The sequence below is a fragment of the Podarcis vaucheri genome (assembly GCF_965113315.1).
Source record: "Podarcis vaucheri genome assembly, chromosome: 3".
Taxonomy (NCBI): domain Eukaryota; kingdom Metazoa; phylum Chordata; class Lepidosauria; order Squamata; family Lacertidae; genus Podarcis; species Podarcis vaucheri.
The window spans coordinates 17,040,978-17,055,776 of record NC_138761.1 but is presented as its reverse complement, the minus strand read 5'-3'; the positions used below and the strand labels follow the sequence as shown (position 1 = coordinate 17,055,776).

Sequence of the window (14,799 nt, the reverse complement as noted above, 5' to 3'; positions counted from 1 at the left end):
TCACTGATATCTTAAGGATGTAAAAATGAGTACTTTAAATTGTAAAACAGAAAATTAAAAAAAAGATATACAAAAAAAAAAGAGAGAAGAGGCTGCTGAATGGAGTTACTGCCAAAGCCATGGCCTGGCCAGCTATGGTGACAATTGGTCGAAGGCAGAAGTGGAGAAGGTAGACCAGGCCCTCTGCCATTTTGGGTCCATCTCAGTTTCACATTTATACATGCCCAAGTCTGTTCTGTCCTGTTTTTGCATTCATCTGTGAATTTCCGCTCCAAAAAAATCCACGTGAAAACAGGCATTTTATCACTAAATAAATATTTGAATACATATTTTAGTTTGATATACACATTTCTATTATTGAGGAAGTGATGCTTTTGAATTATGGTGCTGGAGGAGACTCTTGAGATTCCCATGGACTGCAAGAAAATCAGACCTATCCATTCTGAAGGAAATCAGCCCTGAGTGCTCACTGGAAGGACAGATCCTGAAGCTGAGGCTCCAATACTTTGGCTACCTCATGAGAAGAGAAGACTCCCAGGAAAAGACCCTGATGTTGGGAAAGATGGAGGGCACAAGGAGAAGGGGACGACAGAAGACGAGATGGTTGGACAGTGTTCTCGAAGCTACCAGCATGAGTTTGACCAAACTGCAGGAGGCCGTGGAAGACAGGCGTGCCTGGCGTGCTCTGGTCCATGGGGTCACGAAGAGTCGGACACGACTAAACAACAACAACATTATTGTTAGCATTACTATTATATTTATTTATGTCCCGCCTTTTCCCAGACAAGGACTGTCTTCCCTTCTTGTGACATGGGATCTCTGAGACAACGAATGAAACTGTGTTGGTAGGAATCTGAATTATCCCAACTGAAATTAAGAGAACGCGTTAAATACTTGCGCTTAATTGGCTTTGAGAGCTAATTAGGGGCTGTAGGAGTCTTGGGAATTGCTGAGAACACTCACGCTTGGACTTATGGTGTGCGAGGTAAAGTGGCAAAGCATCACTTCCCAGGAGCTGCTCTCTTGGGAACAATTACAAGTGTAAAGGTTACGCTCATATGGAGGGGAATGTGTCATAGTACAAAAGTGCTCATAAAGGAAGATGGGGGAGGGAATGTCTACAGCACACATTCCTCCTGAATACTACCGTTGAGAAGCAAAGTAAAACAATATTTGAATGCTGCCATGTTGGATTTCAAAATAAGACAGAAGTTTTTTTTTCTGATTTAAGTTTCTGGGACGATAATGCAGCTATTTTTCAGTTGTTTCTGGGTAGGTCCGGTCCAGACACAGTTTTTTCAAGATAAAGCTTTCTGATGCAGGGAAATAAGATTTCCCTAGCACATAAAAGGGCTATTTTATGCCCATCAGGACCGAAAATGTAATGTATTTTTAATCTTTGTTGGAAGCCACCCAGAGTGGCTGGGGAAACCCAGTCAGATGGGCGGGGTACAAATAAATAAATAAATAAATAAATAAATAAATAAATAAATAAATAAATAAATAATAATAGAAAAAAACTATTGGGTATTCTAGTTGTTTTTGCAGAGGGTGGTGTATGGTTTGTCAAGCTGGAAGGAGCCAACCCACCTAGAAGGAGGCTCCCCAGCTATGAACTTTTCCCTAACCTCTTCCCAAATCTGGTTTTTGGAAGTGAAATAAGTGGTGCAGAACAAGCAGGTGGCAAATTGCCTTGATCAGATTTTGGCTTTGTTTTTTTCTTTAGAAAGTACACACCATTGCAGCTTTGATCTTTAAACTTCTATTATTATTTTTTTAAGATATTTATTAAAAGTTTTTAAGATATAACAAAAAAAGGAAAAATAAACATACAAAATGAAAAACAGTTAAAAACACACATTAATTTTCAATAACATAACTTCCATACACTTATTTCCTCGGACCTCCTCATACCTCCCTTCTTTGTGTTCCAGTTCGATTTGTTAGTTCAGCAAATCCTTACCATTAAACTTTTACCCATTTGTAAAACCTTCCCCCCCCCCCATATCTCTTAAAGCATTACAGCTGGAAACCGCTTAGTTTCTATCCAACATCTTTCTAACATTCATTAATTTTACAATGTTTCTGTAAATAGTCTTTGAATTTCTTCCAGTCTTCTTTCACCGACTCTTCTCCCTGGTCTTGGATTCTGCCAGTCATTTCTGCCAATTCCATGTAGTCAATCACCTTCATCTGCCATTCTTCCAGAGTGGGTAGATCTTGTGTCTTCCAATGCTTTGCAATAAGTATTCTTGCTGCTGTTGTTGCATACATAAAAAAAGTTCTGTCCTTCTTTGGCACCAATTGGCCGACCCTGTATGGACCAGCTGCATATTCCTGCATTGCAGGGGGTTGGACTAGATGACCCTCAGGGTCCCTTCCAACTCTACAGTGCTATGATTCTGCTATGATTCTGCTATGATTCTGCTATGACATGTTATACCTTAAGAGAGAATATTATGAAAATGATATACAGGTGGTACATGACCCCAGTCAAGCTTGCAAAAATTTATCACTTGCCCGACAATAAATGTTGGAAATGTAAAGAAACAGAAGGTACATTCTTTCACCTTTGGTGGACGTGCCCAAAGATTAAGGCCTTCTGGGAAATGATATATAATGAATTGAAAAAGGTATTTAAGTATACCTTCCTGAAGAAACCAGAGGCCTTTCTCTTGGGCATTGTCGGCCAATTGATCTTTAAACTTCTAGCCAACTTGTCCCTTATGAGTGTAAGAAGGAATTTGCCTGCTCAGACCAAAGTTCCCATCTCTTCCAGCATCCTGCTTTCCCCTCTGGCCAACCAGATGCCTTTGGAGAGCTCACAGTGATAGCCAGAAGGCAACAACTCTCCCCAACTGTTGCTCCCCAGCAACTGCCATTCAGAGGCATTCCACCACTAGGCCTCAAGCTTCCATATAGTCACCAACTCCTTCTAACAGTGAACTCTGGAGCCAAATAGGACCACTGAGAAACAACATGGAAGCAAAATATAGTTCTTCCTAAATTATTGGTATAGGAACTCAAGAGTGGCTTGTGAAAGCCATGCGGTCAAACCTCTTCACAAGCTGAGCTTCTTGGGTAGACTGAGGGAAAATAAAGGCTTGATGATCTAGTTCTTTCCAAGGTGAGGGGAAGTGGGCGAAGGAAAACCTAGCAGGACAGTATTAAGCCCTTCATGTATTAATTAGACTTAAGCCTGTTGTTTGAAGCTGGTTATTCCACAGGATGATCAACTTTGCCAGATCTGGCCTCTGTAAGTTTAGCATTTTCCCCCATCTTAAAATTCAGTTCTCCTAAAATGACAGCAATTTGTGATTAAAATGAAAATTCATAACATTTTGAGTGTGAATGTCTTCTAATAAAATGTCTTTTGGTAATTTTTTTTGCCTAAAATGTACATTTGTGCCAGAGTTCCCCCCAATATGATGCGTTTTGTCATGTTGCGTGTGCTTTTATGCACACTTGCCCCTGACAGATTCTTTTTTTGTACACAGTGTTTGGTTGCAGAAATGCTCAGAGACAGTGACTGGCCCAAGGGCACTCAAGGAACTTCATGGATGAGTGGAGATTTTAACTCTGATCTCCCAGTCCAACACTCCAACTGCCACACCAAACTGGTCAGTGTCAATTTAGTTGAATGCCACCCTGTGAGCGTATGTAGGGCTTCAAGAAGGAGTTCCTTTGCTTGCCTTCTTATGCCTCCAGGTAAGGTGGGGGGAAGTGATTGAGAGAGGAGACTCAGGTGAGATTTGGGAAGGAAGGTTGGCACAAGTGACAGGTTTGGCTATCGGCCAATACAGCCTTTTCTCAACCTTGACTCCCCAGATGTTGTTGGACTGCAACTCCCATCACCCCTGACCACTGGTCCAGCTAGCCTTGCATGATGGGAGTTGTAGTCTAACAACATACAGGGACCTAAAGTTGAGAAAGGCTGGTCCAATGCATGCAAGTTAATTGCAGCAACCCTCCTTCCATGGAAGGCTTCCTTCCTGTTGCTTGGTCCCAGCTCCTGGCAACCTAGCAGTTCGAAAGCACACAGTGCAAGTAGATAAATAGGTACCACTCTGGCGGGAAGGTAAACGGTGTTTCTGTGCACTGCTCTGGTTTGCCAGAAGCAGCTTAGTCATGCTGGCCACATGACCTGTGGACAAACGCCAGCTTCCTCGGCCTATAGAGCAAGATGAGTGCGCAACCCTAGAGTCGTCCGCAACTGGACCTAATGATCAGGGGTGCCTTTACCTTTTTTTCCTTCCATGGAGTGTCCTTTTGGAATACTGACAGCATCCCATGTACTCAGATTTGCATACTAGCGTTTTATTTCCGCATTGGGCTTTATTCCCTCTCCTGTCGAGTTTAAAGACGTTTAATTATCAAGATAATAAATTAAATCCACTGCTGATAGCATGGGAAAATAAAATGTTCTGTACCTGGTGCTGAAAAGTCAACAAAGTTGGTGCAGAGTCTCTCCAGCTGGTAACCTAGCAGCCTTAGTGCCATTGCATTGCTAGTGTAAATGGAAATCGGGCAACCAGCAGAAGGAACATGAACTGCTGCTCAGAACCAGCAACGGGAGCTCCTAACATGGGCTTAACAAATGCCTTTTTCAACAAAACAAAAAAATCCCCAGAGAACTAAAAGTAATTTCCTGTTTGGCTTCTGAGTCTGGGAGCAAACTACCATGGCAGGGAAATGCAGTAGTCCTTAGGAGCTCCCACATGGCACAATTTGCTGCTACTTCAGTCTTAGGATAGGAGGTGTGAGTGTGCCCCTTACCCAGGAGTAAGGAAAAAATGTTCCTTATTTAGATCTGTTTACTGAGCTCAGTTTTGGGGGGGTGAATCTGTGTGCACAGTGCAGTGAATCAGCCCAGAAGCTGTAGAAGACCATGGAAGCAAACTCTGGGTTTCTGCTGATGTATTTACGATACATCTTTTTAAACAGATTTTAGATTCTTGAGTCTTGCCTGCTGGGGCAAATTTAAGCACATCGTTTTCCAGAGATGCCTTTGTGCCGATCTTATTTTTTTATAATCCAGACTTCCTCTTTTCTAAGTGTTAAAGGTGCACAATCCTGTTATGAACCCAGTGCTGCACCCTTGGTCTGAGCAGTCAGGGAGAGAATCACAAGCAACTTGGGAAGTGTGTGTGTGTGTGTGTGTGTGTGTGTGTGTGTGTGTGTGAGAGAGAGAGAGAGAGAGAGAGAGAGAGAGAAAATAGAGCCAGTGTGATGTTGTGCTTAGGTGTTGTTGTTGTTGTTGAGTCGTTTAGTCGAGTCCGACTCTTCGTGACCCCCTGGACCAGAGCATGCCAGGCACTCCTGTCTTCCACTGCCTCCCGCAGTTTGGTCAAACTCATGCTGGTAGCTTCGAGAACACTGTCCAACCATCTTGTCCTCTGTCGTCCCCTTCTCCTTGTGCCCTCCATCTTTCCCAACATCAGGGTCTTTTCCAGGGAGTCTTCTCTTCTCATGAAGTGGCCAAAGTATCGGAGTCTCAGCTTCACGATCTGTCCTTCCGGTGAGCACTCAGGGCTGATTTCCTTAAGAATGGATAGGTTTGATTTTCTTGCAGTCCATCGGACTCTCAAGAGTCTCCTCCAGCACCATAATTCAAAAGCATCAATTCTTCGGCGATCAGCCTTCTTTATGGCCCAGCTCTCACTTCCATACATCACTACTGGGAAAACCTTAGCTTTAACTATATGGACCTTTGTAGGCAAGGTGATGTCTTTGCTTAGGAGTAAGGAGACCCAAATTTACACCCCCACTCAGCTGTAGGACTTTGGCCAGACCTCCTGCCTAACCGCTCTCACAGGATTGTTTTGAGGGGGCAGTAACCTAAAATGTGCATTATCTCTCCAGCCAGTATTGTTTTGTTTGTTTCTGTAATATTCCTATTAATGCTCATTCCGTTCCATATGAATAAGAAAAGCTCCAAGCAAGTATTTCCTCCTGGTCCAGTGTTTTTAAAAGCTAGGGTTATTCCCCCCCCCCTCCGTAGGAAAGTCATCTCACTCAAACAATGAGTCAGCAACTGCTTCTGTACTCTCCCAAGCCCTCCTGCAGAGATGTTTTCGAAGGCCAAAAAAAAAAAAAAAAAGGAGAGAAAATGAAGCAGCGTGTGTTTGTGTGTGTGACCTGAAAATGGCTTAGGACGGCAACTGGTGTGAAATGGCAGAATGGAGGATGCTTTTATTTACAGTGCCGCAGGGAGTGTTTATGTAACCATCTTTTCACATCACGGTCCATTTGCTACTAGGGTTTCCACTTGCTCCCTGGACACTGTGAGGGGGATTCTAGAAGTGGGTGCTTTAGCATGGGGCCAGCCCAAGACATTTTGCCGCTTGAGGCAAACCAGGAAAAGCCCCACTCCTGCTCTGCCACCTGAGGTGACAGAAGGCAGCAGGGGAGAAAAAAAAGAGGGGTAGCTGGAAGCAGCGGCGGCTCTGCTCTTCCCAGGTGTGGGTGACAAAAATGCACACTCTTCAGCAGCCCAGATTTGCCACCCCTCCCAGGTGTCCCCAGCCTGCTTGTCACTTGAGGCCACTGCCTCACCACGGTTAATGGTTGGGCTTCCAGTTCCAGTTGTTACTTTTCCTGCTTTAAGCTGTATCTATATAGGGACGCGGGTGGCAGTGTGGGCTAAACCACAGAGCCTAGGACTCGCCAATCATAAGGTCAGCAGTTCGAATCTCCGTGATGGGGTGAGCTCTCGTTGCTCAGTCGCTGCTCCTGCCAACCTAGCAGTTCGAAAGCACGTCAAAGTGCAAGTAGATAAATAGGTACCGCTCTGGCGGGAAGGTAAACAGCATTTCCGTGTGCTGCTCTGGTTCGCCAGAAGTGGCTTAGTCATGCTGACCACATGACCTGGAAGCTGTACGCCGGCTCCCTCAGCCAATAAAGCGAGATGAGCGCCGCAACCCCAGAGTCGGCCACGACTGGACCTAATGGTCAGGGGTCCCTTTACCTTTACCTTATGTGAAAAACTACTTCGGATCTGAATCTTCTGGCGTTCAGCTTCATTGTATGAAGGTCCATGAACAGATGGTCCATGCTGGTCCACAGTGAAATAGACTTCCTTGGAAGCTGGTTGACTCTCCTTTGTGTTTCAGTGAAGGATTAAAAGGGTCTATCAAGGGGTGCCATATCCAGAGATGCTGTAGCCACAAGTTTCCTGCACTGGCTCCCTCGGACTGGGTCTGCACTGAATAATGAGGTCAGCTTCATTATTCGAGCCTTACACTGCTCTGCTTATGACAGCCACTGTGGAATCAATATGGGAAATGGATTCACTTGGGCAAAGCCTCAGCTTTCACTTGCAATAAAACACCCAAAGATGTCTATAATGGATTTCCAATAATAATATAAAAACCAGATACGTGGCTGTGTTACCTACCGTCGTCTCTATGGTGATAATAAGGCCATTGCTGCATATGTTGCACCTCCTGTTCAGCTGTGCTTGAAATGTCAACCTGGATCTCAGGAATCCTGGATTAGAAAGAGCTGGTTTATACTGAACCACAAGAGTGGTCCATCTGGCCTTGTACTGTCAACTCGTCTCAAACTAAGCTGTCTAGTTTCTCAAAATGAGATCTTTTGCAGCCTTGTTTTCCCAATTTGGAAACACTGGAGATTGAGTCTAAAGACCTCCTACATTGAGATTTTTTTCTTTTCTTTTCAAAATCACATTGCTTGGATGTCAGTTCCATAATTCATTTCAGTGGGTCTTTCTTCCAAGTTATATGGTTAAGGTGAGGCTGCAGGCATCCTTAAATATGAAGATTATCTTCCTCCATAAAGCAATGCTTGATTAAAGTCAGCTAAGCTTTATCAAGTCACCTAGAGGCTGTGCCAGGGTCATTCTCTGCATGGTGCCCTTTCTTAAGGAGGGAACCCTGTGGCTGGGAGTCAGAAAACCTGAGAAGCCCAGGCAGCAAAGGACACACACCCTTTCTACTTTTCTGACAAGGGACAAAAGTCAAAAGAAATATAAATGAAAAGCTCAAGAGTCTCAGGCATGCATGCTCATCACTTGAGGACTGCAGCGTCAAATTATGGCTTGTGTACTTATGGAACTCCCTGCTTTGATATCAGGACACTCAGATCTCCACTTTCGCCACAGTATGCAATATTTTATACACCTCTATCATATTCCGTCCCCACTTTTCTGCCATTTCAGACCCTCCAAGTATCACAATTTCCCAGGGGCAGTCACCAGAGGTACAAAATGTGTCCCGGTTTCTGATTTGATCCCGGACTGTCCTGCTTTCCCTTTGGACGTCCCTATTTTCAACAGAATAGGATGTCCCTCTTTTCATTGGAGAAATGTTGGAGAGGATGCTGTTTCTCTAAACTAAAAAGTCCCAAATGCTGTAGCCTTTCCTCACAGGGGAGTTGCACCCTGTGGTGTTATGTACTGAGTTGAATAGGATCCAAAATACAGCAGTCTGATTGGCCCTAGAACAATAGGATTCAGAATGCAGCAGTCTGATAGGTCCTAGAACAATTGGATCCAGAATGCAGCAGTCTGATTGGTCCACAGGAGCCAACCAATCGAGCTCCAGGTGGCAGTGAATCCGCAACCTGATTGGCCTACAGGTGAATCCTGGAATTAGCCAATCACGTGGGGCCCATTGTGTAAATAATGTATATAAAGCAGACTTTCTGGGGGAACTTCCATTCCTCCTCACCACTAAGAGCTGAATAAAGAGCATGAAATCCACTCTCGACTCCGAGTATATTTCACACCCATTCCTTGACCATTTTTGTTGCCTCTCCTGAAACTGCCCCAGGCCTGCAATACCCCATTCTGTTCCATAGAGCCCATGACTCCCAGAGCAGCATTTCAGGGACTGCAGTAGGTGGGTGGGATTGCCAAAAATGGGGTGCTCTGCCCTACGCAGTGCTTTCCTTTAGCACAAAGCCCCACCAATCGCTTCAGGCTATTGCATTTTATTGAGATAGCCTTTGTTTTAAGGATCTACAATCCACCTTGGGCTTGGTGTTGGGAGGGAAGGAACGACTAACATTAATAATAATAATGACGACGAGTCACCATAGGGGAAGCACCGTGGACAAATTTGTCACCTCCACGGCAATGTGGAATTGGTTCACTCATCCATTTGCAAGCCATCAGGTAATGGAATAAATCAAGTGATGTGCAAGGAATTAGATAGGTATGGGACAGACCTCTACTCTGCTGGCAATTTTGGGAAGCTGCTGCCTGTCATAAAGGACAATACGGGCCTAAATGAGTAGTTCAACTTCCTACGTGAAAGATACTGACTGCTGCATGTTAATGAGTCCGTAGCCCAATTGGTAGAGCACATGCTTTTCACGCAAAGGATGCCAGGTTCAATGGCCCCTGTCTCTAGGTAGGACTGGAGGAAACCCCATGCTGCTGTCAATCAATGTTTACAATACTAAGTGAATGCTCTGACAACATAAGGAGCTTCCTGTGTTTCTATTTAAATAGTCTCAAAGCGTCTGCCCTAAGGCTCCCATTTATCTAGCATTCATCCTGATTTCCTTGCACAAAGTCTAAACAGAGGAGGTAGATTGTATCTGGTCTTTATTGAGCATTCATGCTGATTTGCTTGTGGGGGGTGTTATATGACAATGGGTATTCATGGAATCATAGAATGGGAAGGGACCACGTGGGGTCATCTAGCCCAACCCCCTGCAATGCAGGAATCTTTTTACCCAACGTGGGGCTCAAACCCACAACCCTGAGATCAAGAATCCCATTCTCTTACCAACTGAGCCAAGATGCTTGTCCCATTCATCTTGATCTGCTTGCAGGGTGTTTATACATCTTCTTGTTAATCATTTGTTCATGCCACATTTTTCAAATGCACTTTCCCTGTCACTTTCCTAACTGCAAAAAGTCAGTTTCGTTCTAAAAGTGGATTTGCTCTGCCAGGGCAGCAGGGTGCTTTACTCCACTTCAATTGCATGAACCCACATTTTCTGGTAAGCTCTTGAATCCCTCCCAGAAAACGCTGACAGTGTGGAGGCACCCCTATTACCAGCTGCATCATATTACAAGTTTTAACCAAGGAGCTGTGTTGTTTTCTAACTCTTGATAGGGCCTGTGTGCTTTAAGCAGATCTAAATTAATCCAATTGACACTAATCAAAACTAGGCTTTATAGAGATCAAAAATGCAATGCCTTGAATGCAGCCAAGGCAGCAAAATCCAGAACCGATAAAATAAAATAAAAGCAACCAAGGGCTTCATGAAACAGCTGCTCCAGCTGTTCTGGAGGTAATTGACTAGTTCTGGGTTATATGGCAAGAAAAGGCTGCTTGGTGCAATTAATTTTGCTTTCCAGTTTTGTAGCTTTCCCTTTGCTCTCTTTATGTTTCTTGTTCATCACCCAGTGTGTGAAATACGCCTCGGACAGCTGAACCTCCCCACTGCTGTCAAAGGAAAAACCCGCCGCAATCAGTATCGCCAATACGGGCGGTTAATGAAGCCAGCGGGGGATTGGATCTGTCACTTTAGCAAGCAATCCGCAGGATGCAGGACCGCAGGCTGCAGGCAGAGAGAAGAAAGGCTCTTGCAAGCTAATCTGCAAGGCATGATTTGAAAGGCCCTGTTGTTTCACGGGAAACCAAAACGAGAAGGCAAAGCGAGACAAGAGCGAGGGGGAAGAGCACACTGGGGTCCCGTCAGCATCAGATCCTGTTCCTGTGGCCAAAGAGGGGGCGTGACTCCCCTAGGAGGATAAGCTACAACATTTGGGCCTTTTTAGTTTATAGAGGAGGCAATTAAAGGGGGAGGACAGGTGTACAAAATTGTGCATGGTGTGAAGAAAGTGGACAGAGTTTTTCTCCCTCTCTCTCGTAATTGGAGCTTGGCCACCAATGAAGCTGAAAGTTGGTGGGCTGAGGACAGATAGAAGAAAGGACTTCTTCATGCACTGCACAGCGAAAAACAGAACTTGCTCCCCCAGAAGGCAGTGATGACCACCAACTTAGATGGCTTTAGAAGATGATTAGACAAATTCATGGAAGAGAAGACTGTCAACGGCATTTAGCCGTGATGGCTTTGTTCTGCCTCCACAATGTTGCTGGAAGCCACAGGAGAGCTCTTATGCTCATGTTCTGCTCCTGGTTTCCTGCAGGCATCTGGTTGGTTCCGTTGAGAACACGGTGCTATACTACATGGGACATTGGCCCTCAGCCTGATAGTTGTTCCGCCTGGCCTTTGGCTTGGAATCAATTTTATTCCCTCGCCCTCTTTCTTTTTTCCTTTCTCCTTCTGTGTTGGAACTCCTATTTGGGGACTTCCCTGGCTTTTTTCTGGCCCATGTAGGACCAGTCTGGATAGCTAACCTTGGTGAAGACTTGATGTTTTTATCCCCCAAAAAGTTTTTGATTGAGTTTCCACTGAAATGAGGTTGCATTTTAATGTTTTAATGTTGTATTTATTTTTAAGCTGTATTTCAATCAATTGTTTTTATATTTGGTGTTAGCCGCCCTGAGCCCGATCTTGGCTGGGGAGGGCGGGTTATAAATAAATATTATTATTATTATTATTATTATTATTATTATTATTATTATTTATCTTGATAACATTTCTTGGAATTTGTTCCACTAAAGGAGATTCCAGGTGCCTTCATGACATAAACTCTTCTTGGACAGCTTGACCAAATGGGATTACAAATTGAGAATCTGTATAGTCAAGGTTATGATAATCGGAGTCACATGAAAGGCAAAGAAAATGGCATACAAAAGAGTACTATGCAACAACTCACATGCCTTTTTGTGTCCTTCAACACACACTCTTTCAACTTGGTAGTCAATGATGCTGCTAAGTGTTGTCTGGAAGCAACTAGTTTCTTCAAATCTATATACAGTTCAACAGATCTGTAATTATTTATCTGCATTGACTCAGCATTGACAAAATCTAGCTAGCCATGTATCAGACCAAGGCATAGCTGTTAAGCCACTGAATGAAACGAGATGGGAGAGTTGGAGCAATGCTTTAAAACAATGGAAATATCATCTTGGTAATATATAGGATGTTTTAATAGAGATCTTTGATGACACAGGCCTAAAAGGTTGATCTGGAAATACTGTACTTCCTGAGTTGAAGCGGAGGCCCTGGAACTTGCAATTTGTAAGTTCCAGTTTGTGGCATCGCTTGTTACAAGGTGCAACATCCTTTTTGAAGGCAATCTTATAAGCAAGCTCCTGCAAAATAAGGAAGCTGGTTTAAATTCAGCTGCAAACCAATGGCAAGTGGCCAGTACTTCCCGTGAGGGCAGCAGGTGTGATGATGGTTTGCAACAAGTTCTGATAGCTGCTATTGAGATTGCAAAGGAGCTAGAAATACTACCAAACTTTGAGACATAATAAGTTAGACAAAGGAGAAACAGCAGTTTGAGTATGAGGCTCAAGAAGAGGAACCACAAGAGCCAAACAGAAATTCAAGGTACTGTAGGTTTCTACTATGCTGTCTTTGATATCACCATACAATCTGTTGAAGAAAGATTCCAACGGCTACAATGATATAATCCCCTTTTTGGCTTCCAGTATGATATATGCCATATCAACAAAAAATCTACTGAATATGTACTTAAGGCCTTCAAGAATCTGGAAAAATTGTTGATGCACAATGGAAACAAAGATATTGATGCTGAGGATCTGTGCTGTGGACTTATAGCGATAACTTGAAGATTTCCAAAGTCTATGCCACCGAAGGAGTATTTCTTTTCATACTCGTAGATAATGTGCCTAATGTTTCTGTTGCTTTAAGGATCCTTCTCACATGCCCAGTGTCAGTGGCAAGTGATGAGTGTAATGTCTCAAAGCTCGGACGTATAAAAAACTTACATATCCTCAGCTATGTTGCAAAAGAGACTAGTTGTTTTGGCAACTATATCAATCGAACATGCCCAAGCACCAGCTCTTGACTGGAAGGAATTGGTGACAAAATGTGCAACAGAAAAGTCATGCAAAGTGAGATGTTAATGTTCCTAAAATTCAGACTTAAATTTTAACACCACACTCCACAGGATTATTAAAAGTGATTTGTATGCTACAACATTTTCTGTGATGGGATGATGAGCTGCTTGTGCGTAAAATCGTAGTCCCTCAGAGTTTGTTCAAGTCCACAAACCTCTGTCTGTGACGGAGCCCCTCAGACATGGCTGCTCTAGTCACTTGCAGATTCCGACAGTGGTTGCTTTCGGAATCGCTTCCAGCATAAAAGCTCCTTAACGGAAACACGTCTTCTGGACTCGCGGCGTGACAGTTTCCGGCGAGGCGTGGGTCTCCCTATGGGAGGTTCAGAAACCTCCCCACTGTTCTCGCTGGACGTGTCCCTGAGCCCTCCCTCTTGCTCGCTTTCCCTCAGAGACCCACCTCTCCCCCTGCTGGTTCCTGCTTCAGCTGCTGGGTCTCTCCCAGCCTCCGTGAGCCCTTCCACCACCTGTTCATCCGATGGCAGTTCCCTGACATTTTCTCTTATATTTGAGAAAGATAACCAAAGGTTGCTGTGTTACTTATTCTTACAATTATTATTTTTTAATCTCGCAGTTTCAAGTTTTGTGCTTTTTGTTTTCTTCACAAGACACCTGTTTTTGAAAACTGAAGTTAGCAATTTTTTGCAGGGGGGGAGGGGGGTGGTTTGCAAACAGTTGGCCTTTTCTAAAGGTAAAGGGACCCCTGCCCATTAGGTCCAGTCGTGGCCGACTCTGGGGTTGCGGCACTCATCTCGCTTTCTTGGCCGAGGGAGCCGGTGTACAGTTTCTGGGTCATGTGGCCAGCATGACTAAGCTGCTTCTGGTGAACCAGAGCAGCACATGGAAACACTGTTTACCTTCCCGCTGGAGTGGTACCTATTTATCTACTTGCACTTTGACGTGCTTTCGAACTGCTAGGTTGGCAGGAGCAGGGACCGAGCAACAGGAGCTCACCCCATCATGGGGATTCGAACTGCCAACCTTCTGATCGGCAAGTCCTAGGCTCTGTGGTTTAACCCACAGCGCCACCCGTGTCCCTATTATCCTTGTCTAGGGAGCTGTAAACAAACAAACAAACAAACAAACAAACAAACAAACAAATAAATAAATAAAGGTAAAGGACCCCTGGGCGGTAGTTGGGAGCTGTATTCCTCTTCTCGCTCCTGTCCAGGAGAATGCCAGATCCTGTCAGCACCAACTGCTTACTCATTTTTTAAAGATCTGGCGTGCACAGTGCAATTGCTAGCCACACACACACGGTGAAATAGAAGAGGTGTTGCATGCCTGTGCAAGCACTTATTCTCTTGCCTCTGCTTGCTTCTCTTGCCCCCCTCTCAGTGCTTCCCTTCCCAGATCCAGAGGTAAGAGGACTCTCAGCAAGGTGCTTGCCTGATGGGCCCTTGGAATCTGTTGTTGCAGTTGCCACCTATAGGAGGAATGCAACACTAAAAAGGTAAAGGTAAAGGACCCCTAGACAGTTAAGTCCAGACAAAGGTGACTATAGGCTTGTGGCATTCATCTCGCTTTCAGGCCGAGGGAGCCGGCGTTTGTCCACAGACAGCTTTCCGGGTCATGTGGCCAGCATGACTAAACCGCTTCTGGTGCAACAGGACACCATGACGGAAACCAGAGCGCACAGAAACACTGTTTACCTTCCCACCACAGTGGTACCTATTTATCTACTTGCACTGGTGTGCTTTCGATCTGCTAGGTTGGCAGGAGCTGGGAGAGAGCAACGGGAGCTCACCCCGTTATAAGGATTCGAACTGCCAACCTTCTGATCAGCAAGCCCAAGAGGCTCAGTGGTTTAGACCACAGTGCCACCC

General features: G+C 44.6%; 1 long non-coding RNA gene across 1 annotated transcript in view; it reads right to left on the bottom strand.

Annotated features, from left to right (window-relative positions):
* LOC309529735 overlaps positions 1–2,910 on the bottom strand; it is a 29,277-nt gene extending 26,367 nt beyond the window's left edge. The window contains exon 1 of the long non-coding RNA XR_014218392.1: positions 2,749–2,910. This is a non-coding gene — a long non-coding RNA (uncharacterized lncRNA). The remainder of the gene's footprint in view (positions 1–2,748) is intronic.
* Positions 2,911–14,799: the final 11,889 nt, after the last annotated feature.